This window comes from Podarcis filfolensis (genome assembly GCF_964270895.1).
Source record: "Podarcis filfolensis genome assembly, chromosome: 13".
NCBI lineage: Eukaryota > Metazoa > Chordata > Lepidosauria > Squamata > Lacertidae > Podarcis > Podarcis filfolensis.
In genome coordinates this window covers 30,363,264-30,375,770 of record NC_139615.1, presented here as the reverse complement: position 1 = coordinate 30,375,770, position 12,507 = coordinate 30,363,264, and the positions used below count along the sequence as shown (strand labels likewise).

General features: G+C 41.8%; 1 protein-coding gene across 1 annotated transcript in view; it reads right to left on the bottom strand.

Annotated features, from left to right (window-relative positions):
- LOC310747752 (signal transducer and activator of transcription 5B) overlaps positions 1 to 12,507 on the bottom strand; it is a 99,894-nt gene that overhangs the window by 72,066 nt on the left and 15,321 nt on the right. Inside the window, exon 2 of the mRNA XM_083582786.1 lies at positions 11,468 to 11,591. The gene's annotated coding sequence lies outside the window, so the exon portion shown is untranslated. The remainder of the gene's footprint in view (positions 1 to 11,467; positions 11,592 to 12,507) is intronic.

The window sequence follows — 12,507 nt, the reverse complement described above, 5'->3', positions numbered from 1 at the left end:
AGAAATTGGGTTATAAATCTTTCGAAAACCACATCTTCCGGAAATCGTTGTTGGAAGTGTGGGACAGATATAAGAACATATTGGAAATGGGAGTTCCACACTGGCTATCTCCACTAGAGATTATGGGAGTTAGAAAAATCAATATGAGAAGTAACTGGATTACTTATGGAGATTTGGTGGTAAAGGAAGACGGGAAATGGAGACTAAAACCATATGAGCAAATAAAAGAGCATGTATCTGATTGGCTGCACTACTATCAGATAAGTAATATGTTCAAAAAGGATATGAAAGAGAGAGGGTATAAGGAAAAGGATTCGAAATTCCAAATAGAAATTGTTAACAATGATTGTAAGATAATCTCAAAAATGTATAAAATTCTATTGGAATGGTATACGTTGGATGAGGAAGTCAAAGCAGTAATGATCCATTGGGCCAGGGATTTAGGGTACAGTATAGATTTGGAAGATTGGCAAAAAATATGGAATGAAAACTTGAAGTTTACAGCATGCACTACGTTGAAGGAAAACACCATGAAGATGGTATACAGATGGTATATGACCCCTGCTAAATTAGCAAAAATGTATAAAATCTGTAATAAATGTTGGAAATGCGGGGAGAAGGAGGGTACATTCATACATATGTGGTGGGAGTGCAAAAAAGTGAAGGGATTCTGGGAACTGGTTTATAATGAGTTAAAGAAAATGCTGAAATATAGCTTTGTGAAGAAACCAGAGACCTTCCTGCTGGGAATAACTAGAAATGATATAAAGAGGAGGGATCGCAAAATCTTCCAATACGCAATAACAGCTGCGAGAATATTGCTAGCTCAAAGATGGAAGCAGAAAGAACTTCCAAATATTGAAGAATGGAGAGAAAAACTGACAAACTTCGCAGAACTCGATAAATTAACTGGGAAAATCAGACTTCAGAGAGACTATGAGTTTCTAGAGGACTGGGGGAAATTTAGAGATTATTTGAAAACTGCATGTGAGGAAAATACAACGCTAGTGTGTTTCAAAGAAGCTTTGTGAAAAAAATAAGGAATATTGCAAAAAAGGTAAAAGAGGACGGGAAGATGTATTAAAATGGTAATACTATAATTAAGGAATGTGTTGATAAGAAATTAAGTATGGATGATTATCAGAGGAGTTGAGGGAGGTCGAATAAGTCAAAATAAGTGATGCTTAAAATTGTATGATTGGAGAAATTATGAAAAAACTCAATAAATATTATTTAAAAAAAAAAAAAGAAACTGTTCTTAATCTGAAGCACCACTTTAGCTAATGGGGCCTCCTGCTGCCGCCGCGCCGCCGGAGCACAATTTCTGTTCTCATCCTGAAGCAAAGTTCTTAACCCGAGGTATTATTTCTGGGTTAGCGGAGTCTGTAACCTGAAGTGTTTGTAACCTGAAGCATCTGTAACCCGAGGTACCACTGTACAGTATTACAACAAGATGACCACCAAGAGACCCAGAGGTGAGCTACTGCCTCAATCTCCCTTGATTAGTTTTCACAGTAGTCTTTACCCATGCTGTAGTAATGCTGTTAGCCTCATCCTGTGCAAATTTATTGCTGCTGCTGTGAAAGTCTATTTATGTACCCATTACAGCCCAAAGAGCCACCAAAGCAGGGAACGGCAATTAAAACACAGCCTCATCCATTACAACATTTGACTGGCCATAGGGATCATTGCTATTCCATTCCACTGTTGCACAACCCTCAGATAATCCAAATGACATTCAAATAGCAGGAGCCAGCCAGACTTCCCTTAGCTCCCTTACCCAAAGTGTCACACGCCACCAGAAAGCTGGACACTTCAGTGGAAGCACAGCGAGCTCTTGTGTTAAAGGCAAGTGCTTTTACATTCTCAGCTTTGGGCCAGGGATCATTTGAGCTAAGAGCTCAGGCTTGGAACATGGACTTAATGCCTGGATTCAGCTACTATATGGGATAAATGAAGTGATAATGAAAAGAGTGGTCTTTTGCACATCTCCCATTTCCTGCACAATGTGCTTTCTCCGAATTTGAGCTCCCTGGATTTTTGTGTTCATTGACACTGTGCTTGCTTGGAGTTTGCTATAGCCTTGCACTTTTCACGGGCACGAAATACCATGTTTCTAAAAGCATTTGTTCCAGATATCAGCAACAGCCAGGTTTATTGCCAGTTTCTATTTTACTTCCACATGCCTCTTTATATTATCAGATTTGTTAGCCGCTGAGATTAGTTTGCTTATTTGAAGGATACAGATTAGAGGTTTAGGAAAGCTAGGAGAGGTTTTCTGTAGTGCTTTTGGTTCTTTCTATATTTCAGAACTTAAGCACTGCTTTGCAAACCAAAAAAAAAGGGGGGGGGAGTCTTCACAGAGCAGCTTGCAACAATAAACCCGCCAGAGATACAATCAAAAACCGTAAAAATTAAGTATTGCAAGAAATGCAATAATAAAATATAAAACAGATGAAATCATTTTAATCGAAAACTGCCAACAAATTCCTAGAAGTGAGCAGGTTCATGCTTGGTGAAAGACCTGCAGCAATATATTTTCCCCCCTTTCTTTTCTAGAACATAATTAAAAGTACAGATTGTCGGTTTGTCTGATTTCGAAGTGAAACATGTTCCACAGCGCTGGCACTGCTACACTAAAGGCTATGTTCCAAACAGCCACAGAGCAAACCTCTGGCATATCATGTGGCAAAGACAAGGCAGCCTTCTCCCACAGATGACCGCAGCAGCTTGGCAAAGATGTGGAGAATGTGATTCCTTAGATACCCTGGTACCAAATTGTTTAGGGCTTCGTATGCTAACAGCAGACGTCTGGTGGTATTCAACTAAGTTTTTGAGCAGGCTTATTGAAATTAACGGGCCTTAGTCATGTCCATTAATTCAAATGGATCTACTCCACGTAAAACTTAGTCGAATGCCACTCACTTAACTTGGCTCAGGATCAAATTGGTACGACTGTAGTATATAAAGGGAGGTTGCCATCATTTGTGGAGCCTCCTTAAGGCAAACAGAGTTGTTTTGAGCAAGAAGAAGAGGCACCTACACTTTCTATAACAAAATCAAGGCCCTACTTAAGACACTGTACCAAAATCTTGTTAATGCTGAAGGAACCCAAAGCATAGGGCAGTTATCTGATGAACTACATTTTCAAGAATTCAAGTTTCAAATTCTTCCTGCACTCCCTGTTTCTGATATATTGGTTTCTGGTTGAGAACAGGGTAAGCACCAGATGTTTCATGGCTGCAGAATGTGTCACTTGTCGGAACTATGCAATAATTTGGTTTGTTATACTGTAGTCAGATGGCTTGTCTATCAGTTTCTCTCCAACTTGCAAGACAAGGAGTCCTTCTAAGAAATATAACGCCCACAACAGACATAGCTAGGGGGAAGAGGCTTACTCATCTGTAGAACTCACTGCTGTAAGGTTTCCCATTTTAACAAGTTAAAATAATTATCAGTTTTGGGAAAGTACTCAGTGGCAAACATTGCAATAACTTATAACGGTAACTAATGCTTATGCTGCCAAGATTATGCAGATGAATAATGAAGACAAATGCTTCTGTTCTCCCTGAGATCAGCAAGCTGCTTTCCTTCTGCCCATGGCGATAACTTCAAGATTTAATCTCAGCCAGGATCACTAGAGTTCACCCCTATTTTCAGTACTAGAGTTCAGCTCTGGAATAAAGTCAAAGGCTTTATTACTTAGCCAAGAGCCATCAACTGTATACACACACACATACACACACACACACACACACACACACACACACCAAACACACACCAAGAACCTTGAAAGCACATCACACCCAGCCTTCTACAGTTCAACATTACTAACAGCCAATAGCTCATTGCAAAAAGGAAACATACAGTACAGTATTCCTATATAAATTTGTAATTTGACTCGGTACTTCTAACTCAAAACCGGCAGATAGCTTTTTCTCTTCTCTTTTCTTCTTCCCCAGCTTTCATTGCTCTATCAGCAATCAACCATATGGGATCTGGCTGACCGCTTTTTAATAGATAGGATGGCAGCTAGGAAGCTGGCTAGATCCAGTGGGTCTGAATGGTCAGCAGGAAGGCCAATATATCCTCTTCTCTCCAATCCATTTTGTTCTCCAGACCCATTCCTATATAATGAGACCCATTACTATATCATGTTCTGTTTTGGGTGGCTATGCAGACTGCACTGTAGTACCATGTGTCCTAACATGTCCACATGAAAAACCCTATTTGCGCCGACTCAGCAGTAAAACATTAAAAATGCCCCACTTGGGCACAAAGCTTTAAAGCCCAGACCTGTGCCTAGAAGTCTGGCAGAAAAGGAAGTCCTTGGGTACAACTTATGGAACAAGTGAAGTAATGGTGGAAAGAGTGCCTCTGAGTATGTGCAGAATGGTTTGCTATCACCCTTTAGTACCCATAAACAGCCCCACATGTTTACACAGGGAGTGGAAAGGTTCCAAGTCAGTATGCCGTTGCTCCTTTGCTAGTGATGTCATAGGCATTACCCAATAGTTGCCCAAGAGTCATGCCCCACCCTCTGTATACATAACAACTACCCAAACAGCTCTGGGGAAACATATATTTCCCCTGACGCAAAATATTGCATGGGGAATATGTGCTATCCCTGCAACAGAAGCACGGATAACTAGATGGGGGGGTTTACGTTTTTCCCAGTAATCTTTTCTGTTGTGGGTCAGGACAAGGTGTCTTTGATAGGATGGGCTGCTCTTCTTGCCCTATCCTTGTTTAAAAATAGAAAGGGGATAATGAGAGAGCTATACAGTGGTACCTTGGGTTAAGAACTTAATTCGTTCCGGAGGTCCCTCCTTAGCCTGAAACTGTTCTTAACCTGAGGTACCACTTTAGCGAATGGGGCCTCCCGCTGCCGCTGCGCGATTTCTGTTCTCAACCTGAAGGTACTATTTCTGGGTTAGCGGAGTCTGTAACCTGAAGTGTCTGTAACCTGAAGCGTCTGTAACCTGAAGCGCCTGTAACCTGAGGTACCACTGTAGTCTTGTGAGCTTGCAGATGCTGCTGAACCACAACTCCCATTGCCCTTGACCATTGCCCATGCCTCTCCCTTGGGCCTTTTCAGTTGTGTTTCTACACCTGCAGAATGCTCTCCCCAGTGAGGTCCACCTGAGACCATTGTTGCCATCTTTTCAGGGCCAGGTAAAGACTTGCCTCCCCTGCACCTGATTTTGTTCTACATAGTTCGGTTGGTAGAGCCCAAGTCTCTTAAATCTCAAAGCTGTGGGTTCGAGCCTCACGTTGGGCAAAAAGATTCCTGCAATGCAGGGGGTTGGACTAGATGACCCCCAGGGCCCCTTCCAACTCTACAATTCTATGATTCTACTGTTCACGTGCTGCCAAGGCTTCCTGTGGGCTGTTATGAAGGGTGTTTGTGGGTGCTTGTTTGTTGTACATATTAATGTGGGTATGCATGGACATGTGTATGTGTTGTGTATGCATGTGTATTAATGACTTAAAGGCATATGAAAATATTAACATTTTACAGGAATCTTTCTATGGCATGATGTATTGATGTTTACGTTTTTAAATTTAAGTCAGTTGTGGAATTTTTAGGCAACAAGCAACTAATACTGTAAGTCTAGAAGAAGCAACACTGGATGGGCCCGTCCCAACCTTTGACCTTCCAGGAATTCCTGGACCATTATGGACTCTTTTAGGCCCTTAAACAAGTTCACGGCAATCCTTTTTGCAGTTTTCGTAGGTCCTCTTCTGCCTACCTCATGAAAGGGAAGCCAGGAGGGCTAATACTAATCAGCAGTCAAAGACACTTGCTGGAGAGAGAGGGAGAGAGAGAGAGAAATGACTAAGTATTTGCCTGGACTGGTGTTCTGTCATGGGTGTGTGATGCTGAAACTCTGAGCGATCCTTGCCCCCACCCCCCGCCCCGCAAGGAGGCTTGAAAGAAAAAGTGTTGAAAGCACTTTGCAGACTGAGAGGTACTACCGAAATGATTAACAAACAGAAAGTTCTACTATTACTATTAGGTACGTTCAGAGAATGCGCCTTAGAACTTCTCTGAAAACCACAGCCGATAGAATGATAGGGTGAGCAGAATCATGAAAACGGTGGCTGCGTCTCTGTCTCTGGATAAAGAGAGGCAGCAGGGGCTGCATCAAGGCGGCAGCCAGTGCCTTTTCTCTTTCTGAAAGCAGCTTCCATGAATCCTGTGTGCTCTGACGCAGACTCTCCGCAGGAAACAATATTCAGAGCAGTTGCCTGCGCTTCAGTGCTTTTGGGCTCCCTCCAGGGAGTTTCCTCCTATACTTTCACTTTCAGTCGTAGCTGAGACTCCGGCGACAACCACTTCTGAGAATGCAGCACACTTTGGGTGGGACTGTAGTTGGGCTGCGCTCTATCCCTGCCAAGTGTATCAGTTACCCAATATCTGTGGCGTAACATAACCCTTTTGTAACGTGCATTGATCTAAAATTATTTTTTCATTGTTTTTTGTTTTTATTTTTTAAAGTTGACAAATCTGACAGAAGTGTTGTCATCTGAAGTTTTCAGAGAGCTTTACAATAATACCGGGAGCAGCCAAGATTGGCAAGGTTGGTGGATTATCAGTTGGTAAAGCAGGAGACTCTTGATCTCGGGGTCGTGGGATAGAGCCCCACATTGGGCAAAAGATCCCTGCATTTGCAGGGGGCTGGACTAGATGACTCTCGTAGTCCCTTCCAACTCTACAATTCTACGATTCTATTATATTTTTCACAAACATACCCCTTCCAGCACTGCAGCCATCTGCTGATCACCACAATCATATATATTCATATATGATAAATAAAATGGTGTTTATTGTTGAACTGTTATAATATGCTGGTTGGGTAAGGGGACTAAAGCTCCAATTAAGTCTTAGAATAAAACCAAACACTTTTTACTTTAGATGCCATCAATATTAGGATAGTTTGCATTTAATATAATACACTGATTTCTCTGATACTTGTGTAAAAGATCACCTAAAAATAAAATAAAAGTATAAGCACTGTGTATTTAAGTACCTAAGGTGGTTACCCAAGTGGCAGCTTATCATTAAAATGCTTATCTATTGTATCTCACTAGACACAGGGGTTTTTTTTGCCTTCAGGATAGCATCACCATTTAGGATACAAATGCATGAACTTCTGGATTCTGTACTATATTTCAGGCATAGCAGACTGTCCCAAGTACACTTTAAGCAATATTGTTTCATACTGAGATTCTTGAATAGTTCTGTTCAGTAAGGATCACCAAATTGTCCACTCTGAAGTTGTAATGAAAAGTACCAATCATGCGTTAGTACTAAAAGGGTAGTACACAGGGAGTTCACGGATAATTTTCAGAGCTTCATTATATAGTGCTAAGTAAAATGCGTTTTTATCTTCTCTGAACTGGGTATATGACGCACACATGACGTTTACAGTACTTGATTTGTATCTCTTCCTACTGCTTCAATGATCCCGGAGATCTCTTCTTCAAGAGGTGTGTTCAGTTGCATTCTCCATCAGATAGGAAGAAAAATTTCCCAGATGGATGAATCTTTTCCAGGTGCCCCACAAAACAAACGGGCTTCTCAATGTATTGCGCCAACTGATTTGTGGCTACGCGATCCCAGGGTCCTTGCAGCAAGTCTGCCATTTAGGAATTGGAATCGAAACTCATCACAATCATATACTCTGAGCACAAGCTCAAAGCTGAAGCTCAAAGTGTTCAAGAATGCAGCTGTTGGGAACAGAAAACTGAAACATTCATTTTAGAGAGGGGAGAGCTGTCCTTGAAAATGATTATTCATGAAACAACTGCCATGATTTCAAGACTCTGCAGTTTCAGAACTGCTTTTTTGATTCAATAAAGCATACCACAGCTGGTTGTTGTTTTTTTAAGTACTATGAAATGACTTCCAGAAGTGTGCACTTTGCACAGCAAGTCTGCATAAATAAAAATTTGATAACTGAGTGGACAAGAGTAAAAAACAAAAACACAGAAGTACGGTAAACATTGCTGAGTTCAATCATGCATCACTCTGAACTAGCAAAAGTTGTGAACTTTGTCACATAGGTTCCATTAACAAAAAGAGTGCAACAAGTAGCTATTGGTATAAATTGTCTTTGAAAATCACCATTGTTGAGAGGGCAGGGTTGAGGAGAAAATACTACTTCTCCTGCTGCAGGGAACCATCAGCCTTTGGAACATAAGCTATTTAGCTAGCTGAACTGTACTGGGAGAAGAGAAAAACCCCATCCTTAAAATACATCAGTCAACAGCAGCAAGAACAATAATTTCCATCTGATCACCCCCTGTCTCCAACCACATGCAACTCATATACGTCATGTATGAGTAACTTGTATAATTCATACTCATATACCTACTAACCCTATACCCATAACACATGAATGACGTAGGTGCTCCTGCCATAATAAATCTATTGGTCTTTTTATGGTGCCACAAAACTCTTTCAATCAGACACAAGCTTTATAACGAGAGTTTTGCATTTATTTTCACGCAGTATTTGTGCCATCTGGGTTTTGTAATCCACAAATAAGACTCAATTGGCCAGTCTTAAGTTTTGCTCTGTTCGTTCACCCATGCAACTTGTTTCAGACAATATCACCATCCATGAACAACAGGAAGATAAGGAGGACCTTCTAGAGGAAGAGCAGGAAAATGATGAGGCAGAGGAAGCAGGTGAGAAAGAAGAGAACAATTCTGACTTCGGTGAAGAGGATGCTGAACTGAATGGAAATGCAGGTTTGTATGTGAGTGCCCTCTAAGAGGAAGCTGAGGATTTTATGTTCCGCAAAGAGTACTAATTCTCTGCACGTGGGTCCTTCCCATGTATGTCACAGTGTTGGATATGTAAAGTATGAGAACTGTAAAGTGCTATGTATTCTATTTTAATGTTAGATTCTCAAAACCATGGGCTACAGAACAGATCACTTGACATAGCTGTGCAGACAGGACCCATCACAGGCAGCCAAAGTCAAATGTGGACAATCGAAGGGGTTCTCGCAAGCGTGGTGGGGATAGAGAGGGAAATGAATAAAGTGGGAAACTGTGGGAATCACCAGAGAGGTAACCTTGCAAACTGTGCTATAGTTTACAAGCAATAGCCATTAACTGACTTTTCTTGTAACGTAGTGATGAAGGCATTTGAATTCAAGGACTCCGCAATAAGGACATATCAGAGCTGTGCAAAGAGCTGGAAATATTGAAGATTCAAGGTTATGTTCAAGAAGGACAGACAATTTCGGAAGATGCAGGAATTATTTAATGTTACTTGTCTTATCTCAAGCTTGGCAATGTACTGCAGTGTTAATAATGTTACTTTTTATTTAAACGTGTTCCGCAAGTGGTGCCAAGTAACAAGAGGCTTTAATTTTAAAATGTAGGAAATGCTTACCAGCTCTATGTCATGTTAGCAAGTATTGATATTTGAGGAAAGCTTATTTTTGACCCCTTTCCTTTTCTTTCTTTAAAAGGTGTGCATTGAACAGAGATTTTATTCTTTTTCTGTGTTGAATCACTGCCAACTTTTGCTGTTCCTTTGCAGTACAATTCACTGAGCACTGGGAGCCTGCCAACTCTCAGTTTGCAAAGGAACAGCAAAGGCGTATACCTGAAATTCCCTTTTAAATTTTCCTTTCCTTTTACCAAAAATAAAAATTAAAAAATTAAACACGTGATTATGTGGATTTCTGTGCTGAAACAGAGACCTTAGTTTTAGAATGGAAAGCTTCAACTCCTATGGAAATTTTTGATGGCTAGAGAAGTTTACATTTTAGTATCAGAGTTTATTTTTTGTCTGCAAATATCCTTTTTTGGAGGGGGGGTACTAAATGCAACCAAGAGAAAAAGAATGAAACAAATAATAAAAGAAACATCTTAATTTTGAAACATCTCCTTTTCATTATGAGTTTGCACAGCTAAAATCAACACCACCAGCAGAACTGTGGACATCACTCAAGTTCTCAAAAGCATACTTTGTCCTATTCTCCTTGTGTTTTTAACAGGACAGCAGCACCTTATAAGTGACTGGCTGAACCCAACTACTGTACTTACAGTCTGCATCTTGCAGGAGGCTTAGGTGCATGAGTTGTACATTGCAGCAAGGTTGCGGATGCAAGGTGGAGTTCTGCAAGCCAGAGATTTACAGTTTCACACTGTAAAACTCTCCCATGCTTGCCTTCCTTTATTGGCCCCACAAGAACACATAGTATTTAGAATAATTTTCTTTATCTTATCGACACTCATAGCATTGCTGCCACTGTAATTACCCTCTTTTGGCACACAATGGGTTGGCAACTGTTATTATTGCAGGAATATTCTCACCGCTATCTTTTTTATTGGCAAGTCTCTTGTCATTTGGATGGAGACTGCACTGCATGTCATGGTTCACAACCTGGTTGGTTGTGATCCTGTACTAGTTGCAAGTATGTCTGCACTTACAATGGTGGCTGGCCACTTTTTTGGTTTTGGGGGGCCTGAGTTAACCCTGATGCCCCCTTTAACAAGAGCATGAAGCACGACATCATTTTCACCCACAGAATGGATACTTTCCCCCCCTATCCTCCTTGCATTCTAAAGTATCTTCCTCCAACACAGGAAGAAACTCCCGCAAGGCTGAACTAACTCTGCCCACACATTGGAGGGACTCTTCCATTTATTTCCTATGATCAGTAACTATTCTCAAAGATTCCTCCTTTAACTGCTGCAGGAACACCTCAAGCACACCAAAAATCCAATCTGTCCTGCACTCCTTTGTCAAAATGTGTTATATGTTCTCCAATCATGCTCCTGTCACCTTTGGCTGTGTTGCAGCAGTACCTGTTTATGTTTTGAAGGAGAAGTAGATTGGGGGGGGGGAGAAGGGGGTCGACTCTGTACATGATGACAATGCAGCAAATGCACACATCTGTTTTGGGTGTAGACCAAAACATCGATCATTAGAACACACAGTGCACATGTGTTACTCTGTGGGTCAAGTGAGAAGCTTCATGGGTTAGCTATAACCTGCAGAGACAGGGCTGATCTGTACCCATCTTCACTAATTGGGTACCTGCGGCCAACCCAGATGCTGCTGGAGGCTGTATGTTCCCCATCACCGTTGTGGAGCACCCACCAATTGTATACCAGGAACTTCATGTGTGTGGAAACAGATGAAAGTGATGGCCATTTCACCACCTGGTTTTTTTGAGCGCATTACATAATTATAAATAATATGGTAAGGACTTTCACTATTAGTAGCAGCAATTACTGTCAAAATGACAAAAGTGCTGAGAAGCAGTTTGAAAAAGTGTGTATAGTAGAGAAACGATTACTACCAATAATACTTACAGTAATGATATAATCGCTTCTTTTGCATCCTACGTACAGAAACTGCATTCCTCTGTGGGAAGGAAGGGTGAGGAGAACGGACACAATTTCATGTCATGCATTTGAAACATAGACACCTTACTACAGTATTCAGTTTCCCTTCGATCAGAGAATAGAGAAATGGGAGAAGCTTGAGCCAGAACTCACAGGAGCTGCTGTCATTATTCTGGACTGACTTCTGCACAGGTCAGAGGACTTATGCGTACCTATGGAAAGACAGAAACAGCAGTAGGAAAGCGATGCATGTGCTACCAGATGCTTTGGGGGAAATGGGGGTGGGGGACACACACAACTGCAAAAACAATGATTTTTCACAGAACAGCGTCTTTCTAAAATTCCACCTCATAATTATTTTCCAGATTTGAAAGAATCCTTCAAGATCCCACCAAGGATCAGTTGGAATTCCAAATTGTGTGTGTGTGTGTGTGTGTGTGTTCTCAACCTTGGGTACCAAGGCCCTCATCCGCCTCCACCATTATGTGGATGGAGATACCATTTCATGTAGTCTTTGGCCACCTGGTGCCCTCTAAATATTTCAGGGTACAGCTCCCAACAGCCTTAACTGGCTGGGCACCAGGTTGGCAAGGCTGATGCGGCTAATGCTAGTGCAACACTGAGGCAGAATTGCTACGTCTCTCCTCCACATGCCCTTTCCAGCATCTAGACAGGCTGTGGGGCTGTCACCCTACTGTGAATACAAGGGGCTTGTTGGCAGAGGCGTACCTAGCAAGGAGCTGTATTGGCACATGCCCAGAGCAACATGCAGATGGGCTCCTTGCTACGCCGAGCCAGAGTGGAGAGATGCAACTTTTGTCTCCATCCCCATTGCTCAGCCTGGACACTGAGGTCCTCCTCTGAGGGCCTTCTGATGGTTCTCACACTGCGAGAAGCGAAGTTGCCAGGAACCAGGCAGAGGGCCTTCCCGGTAGTGGCGCCCGCCCTGTGGAACGCCCCCCCCATCAGATATAAAAGAAGTAAACAACTATCTGGCTTTTAGAAGACATCTGAAGGCAGCCCTGTTTAGGGAAGTTTTGAAGGACTTATGTTTTTATTATGTTTTTAGATATGTTGTAAGCTGCCCAGAGTGGCTGGGGAAACCCAGCCCAATGGGTGGAGTAATAA